Here is a 15,000-nt window from a genome sequence, read left to right as displayed (position 1 = left end):
AGTTTCGCCTGAAGATCGCAATCGCGTGAAACTCGAATCTCGCACGAAGTTTAATATATTAAAAAATGCGGCAAGAACGGAAGACCGCTATTCTAATAGCAACTCAGGCAAAGCCTGGCAAACCCACATTTACTGCCTTTTCGGTCACAGGAGCTGATCATAAAACCGATGCTCCGCTCCTGGTGGGGCTGGCGTTGACAATACTGGAGACATGGTTGACGAGGTGTTTCCAAAGCAAGTGATAGCTGCAAATTCTGCGGGACTTATTCTTTTGTAAGCCCAGTAATTTCTTTTGCCGAACCGCTAAATAACGGGGACATAAACACACCAGCATCGGTTGTCAAACAAATGCTAGGGGGACAAACACAGACACACAAACACACATACGCATATATATATATATTATATATATATACATATATACGACGGGCTTCTTTCAGTTTCCATCTACCAAATCCACTCACAAGGCTTCGGTCAGCCCGAGGCTATAGTAGAAGACACTTGCCCAAGGTGCCACGCAGTGGGACTGAACCCGGAACCATGTGGTTGGTAAACAAGCTACTTACCACACAGCCACTCCTGCGCCTATTGTTCAACTGCTACTTATTTTATCGACCTCGAAAGAATGAAAAGGAAATCGACCTCAGTGCAATTTGAATTCAAAACGTAAATAACGAGAAGACATGCCACCATACACTGTGTACGGCGGTGCAGTACCGATTCTGTCAGTTCGAACCATTTTGCTAGTAAAATAATAATTTCTAATAAAAGGCACAATTCTGAAATTTTGAATTAGAGATTGAGCCGATTACATCGACCCCGTACTCTACTGATATTTACTTTAACGACCCCAAACCATAAAAGACAAAGTCTACCGCGGAATTTGAACTCAGAGCTTAAAGACAGACGAAATGCTGTTATGTGGTCTGGCCAGCGTGCTAACGGTTCTGCCAGCTCCCCACCTTAATAATTATGATAATTCAGGGCCTGAAATTGTTGGGAAGGAGGTAAGTCGATTACAATGACCTCAGAGGTTAACTGGTACTTATTTTTTCAACCCCAGAAGGATGAATGCAAAGTCGACCTCGACGAAACTTGAACTTAGAACGTTAAGACAGACGAAATGCCGCTAAGCATTTTGTCCTGCAGGCTAACGATTTTGCTATTTCGACCCATTTTGCTTGAAAAACCACGAACAAGATATTACAATAAGCTGAATGGAGGCGCAATGGCCCAGTGGTTAGGGCAGCGGACTCGCGGTCGGAGGATCGCGGTTTCGATTCCCAGACCGGGCATTGTGAGTGTTTATTGAGCGAAAACGCCTAAAGCTCCACGAGGCTCCAGCAGGGGCTGGTGGTGAACCATACTGTACTCTTTCACCACAACTTTCTCTCACTCTTTCTTCCTGTTTCTCTTGTACCTGTATTTCAAAGGGCCAGCATTGTCACATTCTGTGTGTCACGCTGAATCTCCTCGAGAACTACGTTAAGGGTACATGTGTCTGTGGAGTGCTCAGCCACTTGCACGTTAATATCACGAGCAAGCTGTTCTGTTGATCGTATCAGCTGGGACCCTCATCGTCGCAACCGACGGAGTGCTCCTACTACTACAATAAGCTGAAACAGATGCATCCTGAAGACGAGGGTTTTTAGCTGCACCAATCCTTTCAGAAATATCAACGGGTGCCTTCAGCTGAAGAAGGTTGCAGTGCGAGCAATGACGGGTTATAGTGGCGTGATGTGTTCTAACCCATCCCACTCGGTGGATTCTACCCGACATGTGGGCGAAAATCCAAAATGTTTTCCATTATTTATTTCATGCTTAATTATATCTTGTTTTAATTAATATTATGTATATTTGATTATTTCTGAGTAATTGTGTTTCTGTTAATGTATAACATTTCCCCACTTTAATTGTATAATTCCATCACCCACATTTGCAGTAAATTTATATAAATAACAGCCTGGCGCATGTACCTTTAAATTTCCTTCAACGAGCGGAAACTTACAACAGCGTGTGGGAGTGAACAGTCAAGTTCACACACACACGTCCGCGCGCGCACACATACTCTCTTTTACTCTTTTACTTGTTTCAGTCATTTGACTGTGGCCATGCTGGAGTACCACCTTTAGTTGAACACATCGACCCCAGGACTTATTTTTTGTAAGCCCAGTACTTATTCTATCGGTCTCTTTTGCCGAACTGCTAGGTTACGAGGACGTAAACACACCAGCATCAGTTATCAAACGATGTTGTTGGGGACAAACATAAACACACAAACACGCACATATATATACATATATACAACGGGCTTTTTCCAGTTTCCGTCCACCAAATCCACTCGCAAGGCTTTAGTCGGCCCGAGGCTATAGTAGAAGACACTTGCCCAAGGTGCCATGCAGTGGGACTGAACCCGGACTTATGTGGTTCGTAAGCAAGCTACTTACCACACAGTCACTCCTACGCCTAACCACAAAAAGGAAAGCACTGTAAAGTGCAACATGCAACCGAAATCGGCCTCAGTAACGCACTCCACAGTCCACTCTGGTATTTATTATAGTATGACGTGTGGCGCCTTACTTGGGATAGGTTTGAATGATGAATGTTCTAGTCTATGAATGTGTATGTATATGCATGTGTGTGTGTGTCCATATCTCTGTGTGTATGTTTGTGTGCGCGTATGTATATATGTATGTACGTCTTTATATATTCATATACTTCATCGAAGTTTCTATCCTCAAACCAAACCAATTTCACTTCAGTATTGCTGATAGTAGCATTAAGACGTAACATGGCAGTCGCTCTGTTCCACTTGAGTCGGCTATAATTCCGTAACACTAAAACTCTCCTGCTAAGAATCATAATTACCGCAATAAATTTTAGTTGCTTGCCATCAAATTATACGAATACTTCATCATAAGAATAGTAGCCGAAAGTATTCTCGGCCGAAAGGTGAATTATATTGTATTACATGGAAAAATGCGAGCAAGAGAAATAATATTCTTAAAGTAATAAACTTGGAGAAGTACAGGACAAGTTATTACACTCGGAAAAGTTCAGGACAAGTTATTACATCTGATAAAGTACAGAATAAGAAATTTTTTACTTAAAATATTACAGCTAAGGATAAAATTACAAATAAAATATTTAAAATATTTAGTAGGCGCAGGAGTGGCTGTGTCCCATGTAATCATGGGAAAATGCAAGCAACAGAAATATTATTCATAAGATTATAAACCTGAAAAAGTACAGGACAAGTTATTACACCTGGAAAAGTTCAGGACAAGTTATTACATCTAGTAAAGTACAAAACAAGACAATTTTTACTTAAAATATTGCAGCTGAGGATATAATTTGAATATCAAAAATTATTTGATTTTAATTATCAAAGTAAAATCGTTTTGTTAAAATATTGACACACTAGAATATTTTAAAAATGAGAAACAGAAATCCCAATATGTTTATGCAAAATAGAATAGTATATATGGGAGGCAAATTCATTATGTAAAAATATAGGCTTGTTCAAGACTATAAATGTGAAGACTTGGCAATAACATTTTTGAAGTGGACTGGTCCATAGTTATATTTTGGCATCAAAAAATTCTACCAGCTAGCCACCTTATTTTGTTAAAATATTGAAACACTAGAGTACTTAAAACATAAGAGACAGAGGTACCAATATAGCTGAAGTTTTATGCGAAGTAGAATAGTATATATGGTAGGCAAATTCGTTATGTAAAATATAGGCATTGTTCAAGAATATAAATGTGAAGACTTGGCAATAACTTAGGCAATAGCTCAATCAAATTTTACTGTGAATGTATTGCTATAGGTAGATTTTACTGTAATATATAACTAATTTTTTTATTATTCAATTTATTGTACTAGCTAATTATGTACCACATTTGTTTTTATAACCTATTTTAAAATTTCTATTTATTAATTAATAATTTAATACATTAATATTTTTAAAGTGCAAGACATATTTTTATTGAGTTATTTTAAATTTTCAATAGAATTAATAAGTAATAAGCAATGGAAGTAATAACTTGTATTAACATTTTTTAGTTTTAATAATAGCTAAGATTTTCTAAATCTCTTTTATTCTTTTATTCTTTTACTTGTTTTAGTCATTTGACTGCGGCCATGCTGGAACACCGCCTTCAGTCGAGGAAATCGACCCCAGGACTTATTCCTTGTAAGCCTAGTACTTATTCTATCGGTCTCCCATGCTGAACCGCTAAGTTACGGGGATGTAAACACACCACCATCGGTTGTCAAGCGATGTTGGAGGGGGGACAAACACAGACACACAAACACACACACACATATAATATATACATATACATATATACGACGGGCTTCTTTCATGTTCCGTCTACCAAATCCACTCACAGGGCTTTGGTCGGCCCGAGGTTATATTAGAAGACACTTGCCCAAGGTGCCATGCAGTGGGACTGAACCCGGAACCATGTGGTTGGTAAGCAAGCTACTTACCACACAGCCACTCCTTTCATGATGTTTACGTTTTGTGACGTCCTGTACCCATATATGCATATATATTTGTGTATGTGTGCGCGCGTTTGTGTGTATATGCATATGTATGTATGTGTGTATGCATGTATGTATATATGTAGGTGTGAGTGTCCTGTGTGTATGTATATTTTATTTTTGACAACTAAATAAAAGACAGTTATTGATAAGAAAAAGTGAGAGTTACTAATTGAAATAATGCTACATAAATTTGTATTTTCAAGAACTCGGCCAACCAACTGGCCTTCATAGTTAAAATGTCTAACCTATGTGCAGCAACATAAATTATATAAACTGTCACACCCTCAGATATATATATATATATATATATATATATATATATATATATAGGAGAGGGAAAATTAATAAGGCAGAATGCTAAACTGAAAGTAAATTTTAATAAAATGGATTTTTTAATTTTTAAAATTTTTCACACACCCATTTTTTAAAACTTACTTTCCGTTAGCATTCTGCCTTATTATTTTTCCTCTTCTATCATTTCTCTACATGTGGTTAACACAAACCCCACCATTTACTGACTTATATATATATATATATCGATATATATAATATATATATATATATATATATTTATATATACATACACTCATATGTATATGCACATATATATACATTATCATTATTATATATATATATATATTTATATATACATACACTCATATGTATATGCACGTATATATGTATTATATCTATATATATATATATATATATATATATATATATATATATATATGCATATATATATACAGATATATGTCATATCATATGTAAAGAAATATATATAATATATATATAGTGAGAAAGAGAGAGGGGGAGAGAGAGGAAAAGAGTTAGTGAGAAGAAGGGAAATGAGAGTGACAGAGACAGACAGACAGACAGATGGAAATTGTAAGAGAGAGAGAGAGAGAGTGGATAGTGACCGAAGAAATAAGGAGAGATGAAAAGATTGGAAAAGAAAGAGTGTAAGAAAGGGAAGGATAGAAGGTAGGTAACGATATTGTGATTCCAGATGTGCAGACTACATCGCAATTAACCTTCGCCATTCACCCGATTGTTAATAAGATGATGATGTCACATTCATATTGTTCGCACAGTTGTTCAAAACCATGCTCTAACACACCCTTTTGTCTTTTAGTTTGGCTTTCTTCTTTTTTCCTTCTTCTTCGTCTTATTATTATTATTATTATTATTATTATTATTATTATTATTATCATTATATTATTATTATTATTATTATTATTATTATTATTATTATTATCATTATTATCATCATCATTATTATTATTATCATTATTATTATTATTATTATTATTATTATTATTATTATTATTATTATTATTATTTTTATTGTTATTATTATTATTATTATTATTATTATTATTATTATTATTATTATTATCATTATTATTATTATTATTATTATTGTTATTATTATTATTATTATTGTTATTATTATTATTTTGTGGGTAGATCAGGAGGAGCTGTGTTTGTTGCGCTTTTAATGTTCTGTTTTGCATTAGTTACCCTTGTTGCTTCAGATGTTGTAGTTGCTGTTGTTGTTGTTGTTCTTGTTGTTATTATTGTTGTTGTTGTTGTTGTTGTTGTTGTTGCTGTTGCTGCCGTTGGCTGTAGTGGTGGTGGGAGTGGGGGGTAAGGGGATTTGGCAATGACAGTGTCAGTGATGGCGTTGTCGTTGTGTCGTGTTGTTAACGATATTACAGTTGTTTTTGATGTTGTTATTATTTGTCTTTCGCAAAGAGTCGTGTGTTCCACTTAATTTAGCCTTTCGTTAGAAGTATTGTTGCTCTCTCTCTCTCTCTCACTTATGTATAATAACTGTCTTACCCTCATCGCTATTCGTCTCGCTCACCTACCATCCTTCACTCTTTACATTCACACATACTCATACGTACTTATACACATGAATATGTATGTAAGTATAATATACATATGTATATAGAAACAACATGAAATATATGTTTATTTGTATATATGAGTGCTTGCATGTATTTACAAACATTTCAACTTTGTTTTTGTTGACAATATTACCGTAAGCAGACCTTGTTGCAACTTTTGTTGGAAATGGCAACATTTGTTTTGATAATTATCAAACGCTTAACACTAAAAGAATCCTTATCTAAAGACTAATTTCAACCACACTCCGAAAATCTAACGTATTTATAATGTAGAGTAGCATGTGGCAAGTGCTTGGGTGAGTCAATCTTCTGTAGAGCTAGAATCATGTCTGAAGTAACTTATGTAAGGGGTGGGAATAAGAAGAAAAATTTGATTACAGATTGAAAGAATCTTGCCCTATCCCACTCAATTTTGATCCAGCGGAACATTTAGGAGAAGGTATACAAACTGCTGATGGAATTGCAACCGATTCTGAAAAAGAAGGCATGACAGTCTCTGAAATCTCTGTAAGAGTGTGGGGTTTTTGACGATATATGTAGGCTCCTGTTTTCACCATAAGTGCCATCCTTATTTATAGATGTAGTCCCAACTTGTCTGTAGTAGGCATAATATTTACACTCACATATGTATATATATATATATATATATCACGTGATCACGTGACCGACCAGACCATCAGATGTTGTTACACATCGCTGGTCACAATGCGGTCGCATTGTTTTAGCCTTCGAATGACGCCACCCCGCTGGCTAAGCGAGCAGGCAACCAGAAGAAGAGTGGGAGAAAGAGTGGGTGAAAGAGTACAGCAGGGATCACCACCCCCTGCCGAAGCCTCGTGGAGCTTTTAGGTGTTTTCGCTCAATAAACACACACAACGCCCGGTCTGGGAATCGAAACCGCGATCCTGCAACCGCGAGTTCGCTGCCCTAACCATTAGTTAATCGTCAATGTATCATAAAACGGGAAAAGAAGCACACTCTAAAACATAGAGCAGTAATGTATTAAAAGTAATTAAGTTTATGTCTGGTCATAGAGTGACCAATGGTTTCGTATTCACAAAGGACTTAGTCTCGCAGACGCCTCTGTTGGTACAGAAACAATTGTAACGATAGACGAACTAAGTTTCTGTAAGAAGCATACGAAACTTGAAGTTCCATGGGAGCGATTCAATATATGTGGTCTGATCAATAAGTACCCGGTTGCTGCCATAGTAACGAAGCAAAAGCATGAAGAGTAAAGCCGCTTGGCACAGATTGAGCTTGATCTCTACTGTGCATGCGCACTACGTTTTAACGTTCTAGCTCGTCCCGCTATTTACAGCAGTGCTTAGAAGGAAGGTGTGCAGCGTGTGATCGTCGCATTGACCTTAACAGAGTGAGTTGAGCAGAGTTGTCAAAAATTTGGCGATATCTGCTCAGAGGCCTACGCAGTACTTTTAAATAGTTTTCATCGTTCTCGACACGATCAAGTAGATCCAGTGCAACTGAAACTCGGGTGTCTTTTAGATCAGCTGAAAACGGTTTTGACACAAACTTGGCAGACACGCATCATACCCAAATCTTCAGTGATAATGGACTGAACTGAACCGTAACTAATCTACACATCCTCTGATATCTCACGGATGGTAATTCGACGATTTCCCCTCACAGCTGCATGCACATCTGCGATGTCTTTCTCAGTTCTGCCGGCTCATACACTCCTCTCAATACACTTTCTGCAACTTTGCGTTAACCTCTGAGCAGGTATCGCCATGACAACTTTCTCTGTCATGGTCAATGCGGCGATCACAAGCTACACGTCTTTCTTCGAAGCACTGCTGTAAACAGCGGAAGAGAGGTAGAACGTTAGAACTTAGTGCAAATGTACAGCAGAGTTCAGGGGCAATCTTTGCCAAGCGGCTTTACTCCGCATGTTTTAGCTTCGTTACTATGGCGACAATCCGGATACTTATTGATCAGACCTCTATGTATGTGTATTTAGTGTTCTTCGGGTTAACAAATATATGTGGAAATAGTTTTCTTTAACTTACACCGCTCAATGTAAAGCAATGTTAATGTTAGAAAGACAATGTTATATGTAATGTAATGTTAGCTGATAACGTGGAAATCGAAATGCTGTATATATGTAACGACATCTACTCGACCAGTTTTGGTATTATGTAAATAGTTTGTCGATCTCCAAGGCATGCATCACTTCGTGTGCCTGGTTGATCATTCGTTGTATACATTACGAAATGTTCTAATGTTCCTCCAAGAAAACCTCCCGCTCCGTTTTATTACTCCATGCAATATTCTCGAGAGATTTTGGAACTGCATGCATATTTTGAGAAATTGCGGAGTTATTTCAAAAGAAACAAACATCAACGTATATAGATATACACATAGCCACACAGCATCAGCTTGGGATTGGCTGAATCATTAATGTGAAGAATTTAGTCACGTCTCTAAGGTCAAATTCTTCCGAAGTCATGTTTAACTTTAACCTTCCGAGGATGGATAAAATAAAGTATTGGTTAGATTATACTCATCTCCAAAATTTTTCAACATGAACAAGAGATACAAGAAAAGCAAAGCAAGATAAGCAAAACTTCACTGAAACCCAACCCACATTTTGTTGTCGCAAACAATAGGGAAGCCAGAGTGTGGTGTGACTGTGAAATCTTTTCTGTCTTCCGTCCTCGACCTTTCAAGTCCTACAGGAGTCGTAAATACACCGTTGTGACCTACAGTGTGTCTTAGGCATTTTAAATCTGACTGAGCCCGTTCATCACCACATCTGAACGTAGCCAGAGAGAAAGATGGAGCAGAAGAAAAAAGAGAATAAGAAGTGACCTTTGTACTATTACTTTATTAGTTCACTCCGAAAGTATAAAGATAAAGCTGACCTCCGCAGGATCTGAACCCAGACCAAAGACAGGTGGCACTCTAATACCGTTACGACATGTTAACTGGCGTGCAAAATATTCTACCTATATTCTGCTTTTGTAATTTACAATATAGTTATATTGGTTCCAAATTTTAGCGCAAGACCAGCAATTTTGGAAGAGAAGCTAAGTCGATTAGATCGACCCCAATGCTTAACTGCTACTTATGTTATCGACCCTGAAAGGATGAAAGGCAAAGTCCACTCGGCGGAATTTGAACTCAGAACATAAAGACGGACGAAATGTCGCTAAGCATTTTCTCCGGCATACTAACCATTTTGCCAGCTCGCCGCCTTAAAATATAGTTATATTGATATAATAATGTTTTAATTTTAACCACAGCTCTTAATCCAGTTACTACTACTACTACTACTACTGCTGCTGCTGCTGCTGCTGCTGCTGCTGCTGCTGCTACTACTACTACTGCCACTACCGCCACCACTTCTGTTACAGTTGTTTCCACTGTTGCTGCTACTATCAATACTACACCTACAACTACTACGAGTTGTACTCTACGCCCCTGGGGGAAGATCTGTGAACCACTGAAAACAGCACTATCTTTTCCATCTCGAATCACACACATATGCGCGCGTGCACGCACACACACACACAAATACATACGCACGCACTTACACACGCTGCCATCTTAGAAGTGAAATCGCCAACTGGATAATGCATTCCTAGATATACGTAAGCTGTACCTGAAATCAAAATTAAACGTAGAATCGCAATTAACGCCAAAATTAATCGCAATTAACGCCATTTTCGATTTTTGTCTTTTTGATCAGAAATCTACGTTTTATCCAGATCCGACGCTAGTCAACAACGACTACAAAAGGTACCACCACCAGCACTACTACTATTACTACTACTACCACTACTACCACCGCCGCTGCCGCCACCACTACCACCCGCCACCCCGCCGCCACACACCACTACACTACCACCACCACCACCACTACCAGACTACCACCGCGTCCGCCGCCATCACCAGCACTACTGCTATTACTACTACTACCACTACTACCACCGCCGCCGCCACCACCACCACCGCCACCACCACTACTACCAGTACTACTACTACCACCACCACCACTACCACTACTACCACCGCCGCTGCCGCCACCACTACCGCCACCACCACCGCCACCACCACTACTACCACCACCACCACCACTACCACTACTACCACCGCGTCCGCCGCCATCACCAGCACTACTGCTATTACTACTACTACCACTACTACCACCGCCGCCGCCACCACCACCACCGCCACCACCACTACTACCAGTACTACTACCACCACCACCACCACTACTACTACTACCACCGCCGCCGCCGCCACCACCACCGCCACCACCACTACTACCACCACCACCACCACCACTACCACTCCTACCACCGCGTCCGCCGCCACCACCAGCACTACTGCTATTACTACTACTACCACTACTACCACCGCCGCCGCCGCCACCACCACCGCCACCACCACTACTACCAGTACTACTACCACCACCACCACCACTACTACTACTACCACCGCCGCCGCCGCCACCACCACCGCCACCACCACTACTACCACCACCACCACCACCACCACTACCACTCCTACCACCGCGTCCGCCGCCACCACCAGCACTACTACTATTACTACTACTACCACTACTACCACCGCCGCTGCCGCCACCACTACCGCAACCACCACCGCCACCACCACTACTACCACCACCACCACCACTACCACTACTACCACCTTTCCGCCGCCATCACCAGCACTACTGCTATTACTACTACTACCACTACTACCACCGCCGCCGCCACCACCACCACCGCCACCACCACTACTACCAGTACTACTACCACCACCACCACCACTACTACTACTACCACCGCCGCCGCCACCACCACCACCACCACCACTACTACCAGTACTACTACCACCACCACCACCACTACCACTACTACCACCGCGTCCGCCGCCACCACCAGCACTACTGCTATTACTACTACTACCACTACTACCACCGCCGCCGCCGCCACCACCACCGCCACCACCACTACTACCAGTACTACTACCACCACCACCACCACTACCACTACTACTACCGCACCGTCTCCGCCGCCACCACCAGCACTACTGCTATACTACTACTACCACTACTACCACCACCGCCGCCACCGCCGCCACGCCACCCCCCCGCCACCACCACTACTACCAGTACTACTACCACCACCACACCACCACCACTCTTACTACCCACCGCCGCCGCCGCCACCACCACCGCCACCACCACTACTACCACCACCACCACCACCACCACTACCACTCCTACCACCGCGTCCGCCGCCACCACCAGCACTACTACTATTACTACTACTACCACTACTACCACCGCCGCTGCCGCCACCACCACCGCCACCACCACCGCCACCACCACTACTACCAGTACTACTACCACCACCACCACCACCACCACTACTACTACCACCGCCGCCGCCGCCACCACCACCGCCACCACCACTACTACCAGTACTACTACCACCACCACCACCACTACCACTACTACTACCACCGCGTCCGCCGCCACCACCAACACCACCACCACCACCACCACTACTACAACCAACATTACCATCACCACCACCATCACTACTACTACTACTACTACTACTACTACTACTACTACTACTGTTACTGTCACTTTCATTGTTCCAGCAGATATTCCTTGCTCGTGATTTCCTTCGCGAAGCAGCCATTTTGCGAATTTTGTTGTTCGTTGATTTTTTTTTTGCAGTTGCTTTACCTCAACTTAAGACTTGACTAATCGGAGGCACTTAGACCATGACCATCTCAATGTACGATTACATTGTCTAGTGTGTCCCTCTCTTTTTCCCCAAGACGCCAGGGTGTGGTTTAAAGAATATTTGGCTGCTATATCTGCCAGGTTCAGTGACCTCGTAGAAGCCCACTCGTTGTTACCGTTGATGTGGCAGCAGCAGCAGCGGCGGCAGTAGTATTTATCATCATCATCGTCGTCGTCGTCGTAGCAGTAGTATTAGTAGTAGTAGTAGTAGTAGTAGTAGGTAGTAGTAGTAGTAGTAGCAGCAGCAGCAGCAGTAGTAGTAGTAGTAGTAGTAGTAGTAGTAGTAGTAGTAGTAGTAGTAGTAGTAGTAGTAGTAGTGGCAGCAGTAGCTGGTGTTACGTCTTTTCCCTTTGGAATTTTGTTGCTAATGGCGTTACGTTATGGCCGCCGCTGCTGCTGCTGCTGCTGCTGTTGATGATGATGATGATGATGATGATGATGATGATGATGATGCCTCCACTGCTGCTGTTATTAATGTTGTTGTTGCTCTTGTTGTTTAGCTACGTAGTTTGTTGCTGTTGTTATTGTTGACATTGTCAACGTTGTTGCTAATGTTCTTATTGTTGTTGCTATTGTTGTTGTTGCCTGCCTTTGTTGCTGTCGCTATTGTTATCGTTGTTGTTGTTGTGGTGGTGGTGGTGGTGGTTGTTTGTAACTGTTTTCTCTTTGTTACGTTTTGTTGTTGTCGTTAACCGATGTTGACGTTGTTATTGTTGCTGTCGTTCTGCTTTCATTGTTACAATGGCTGCTGTTTTGCTTTTTCGATGTTGATAATTGCTGTTGTCGTTGTTACTTATTGTAGTTGTTCGTGTTGTTTGCTGTTGTTTTTTTTTATATTTGCTTATTTTTATTGCTTGACATTGTTATTGCTGTGGCCATCGCTGATGCTGCTGCTGATAATGATGATGATGATGATGATGATGATGATGATGTCTTTAAAAGGATTAACGTTGGTAAACCTCCTACTACCATCATCACTACTACCACAATCACCATCAATTCATGCCATCTCCAGTTCCTCAAATACCACCATCAACAACACCACCTTACGCACCACCATTACCACCACCGCCCCTGCCATCACTCAAGTCACTTCAGTTCCTACTTTAAACTCTTGTGTCAAAGCAAGCACGGGCACCATCAATTCTGGCTTTCTGCGCAAGAATAAGCTTTTAAAAACACCGTTCCTTTACAGAAATACAACTGTTTCGATGTAAAACGCCTTTCTTCCGTTGCTTGCCCTATTAACTTAAATAGACCGAGACGCATTCTTTTAATCACAATTCGAATATTCTGTTATTCTTGATTTTATTGTTTCGTGCAGTTTTTGTTTTCTTCGGTTTTCTTTTATGCATGTTTCTTTTCCCTTTTCTCGAATTTACGGAACTGAAGAATAAAAAAAAAGACACAAAAGACTTAGACATCGCTAAACATAAAAAATCAATAAAAAGTACAAAAACAACAAAAGTTTATGATAACAAAAACTACTTTATTAAAGTATCGGACAAAATCAGCATTTATTTTTTCAGGGGAGGAGCAAGTCTATTATGTCTAGCCACAATACATTACTGGTATCTTACTATATCAGTCCTGAAAAGAGGAAAGACAAAGATGACCTCGGTAGGATTCGGGGAATATCGATGACATAGAAAGTCAGAAGAAATATAGTTAAGCCTGTTAATGATTCTGCCAATACATCACCCTTTTAATAATGGCATGAGGAGGAGAAGGAGAAGGAGGAGGAGAAGAAGAAAAAGGAAGAAATGCATATACGAATATAAATATGTATATGTATGCATATGTATATATACACACATGCACACTCACATACACACACACACACATATATATAATTCATATATATATATATATATATATATTAGGTCGTCAAGTATGAAATCTGTAGTAAGGTGTATGGTAAACTTTGACAGCTGCTCATTTTGCCCTATATTATATTTTGACAAGCTCTATTTTTTGTTAGGAAGCTGACACCTCTATTTCTTTATTCTAACTCATTTTACCTTTTATAATGCATTTATAATTTTTTTTTTATTTTTGCTATCTTTCTTTAGAGATAGATAAGTCGGAAATTCGTGCAGTTTTGAAATATGAGTGCTTTCTTGGAAATACGGCATCACAGACAGCTCGGAATATTAATGGAGTATTTCATTCTAATGTTATTACAAAGCAGCCATTGTCAAATTACTTTGCAAAATATCGTTCTGGTAACTTTGACCTCACAAATGAACAACGCGGTCGATCAGAAACAGGTGGATAATGACGAACTGAAAGCCACCGTCGAGTCACATCCACCTCAAAGTGCCCGTGAATTATCGTTGTTGTTTGGTGTTAGCAAGCAAACAATATTGACGCACTTAGTTCAAATTGGTAAAGTGAAAAAGTTGGATAAGTGGGTTCCACATGAACTCAATGAAAATCAGAAACAGAAACGTTAGGAAGCCCGCATTATGCTACTTTCTCGTCACAAAAAGGAATAATTTTTTAATCGAATTCTAAGATGTGATGAGAAATGGATCCAACCGAAAACGTTCAGCACAATGTTTGAACAAAGACAAGCCACTAAAACACAATCCGAAAGTAAAATTCTTCAAAAGAAGCTGATGGTGTGTGTTTGGTGGTCGGCGCAGGTGTGTTCCATTATGATTTCATTAAACCTGGCTCATCAATCACGGCCGAAGTATACTACATCAACTGGGTCAAATGATCCAGAAACTTACAAAA

The 15,000-nt window shown here is 40.3% G+C and overlaps 1 long non-coding RNA gene across 1 annotated transcript in view; it reads left to right on the top strand.

Annotated features, from left to right (window-relative positions):
- The window catches only part of LOC118764349, a 16,481-nt gene extending 8,038 nt beyond the window's left edge, over positions 1-8,443 (top strand). Inside the window, exon 3 of the long non-coding RNA XR_005000166.1 lies at positions 8,327-8,443. This is a non-coding gene — a long non-coding RNA (uncharacterized LOC118764349). The remainder of the gene's footprint in view (positions 1-8,326) is intronic.
- The last annotated feature ends 6,557 nt before the right edge of the window (positions 8,444-15,000 follow it).

This window comes from Octopus sinensis, linkage group LG7, assembly GCF_006345805.1.
Source record: "Octopus sinensis linkage group LG7, ASM634580v1, whole genome shotgun sequence".
In the NCBI taxonomy this organism is placed as follows: Eukaryota; Metazoa; Mollusca; class Cephalopoda; order Octopoda; family Octopodidae; genus Octopus; species Octopus sinensis.
The sequence above is the reverse complement of the archived record's forward strand: the minus strand, read 5'-3'. Positions and strand labels throughout refer to the sequence as shown.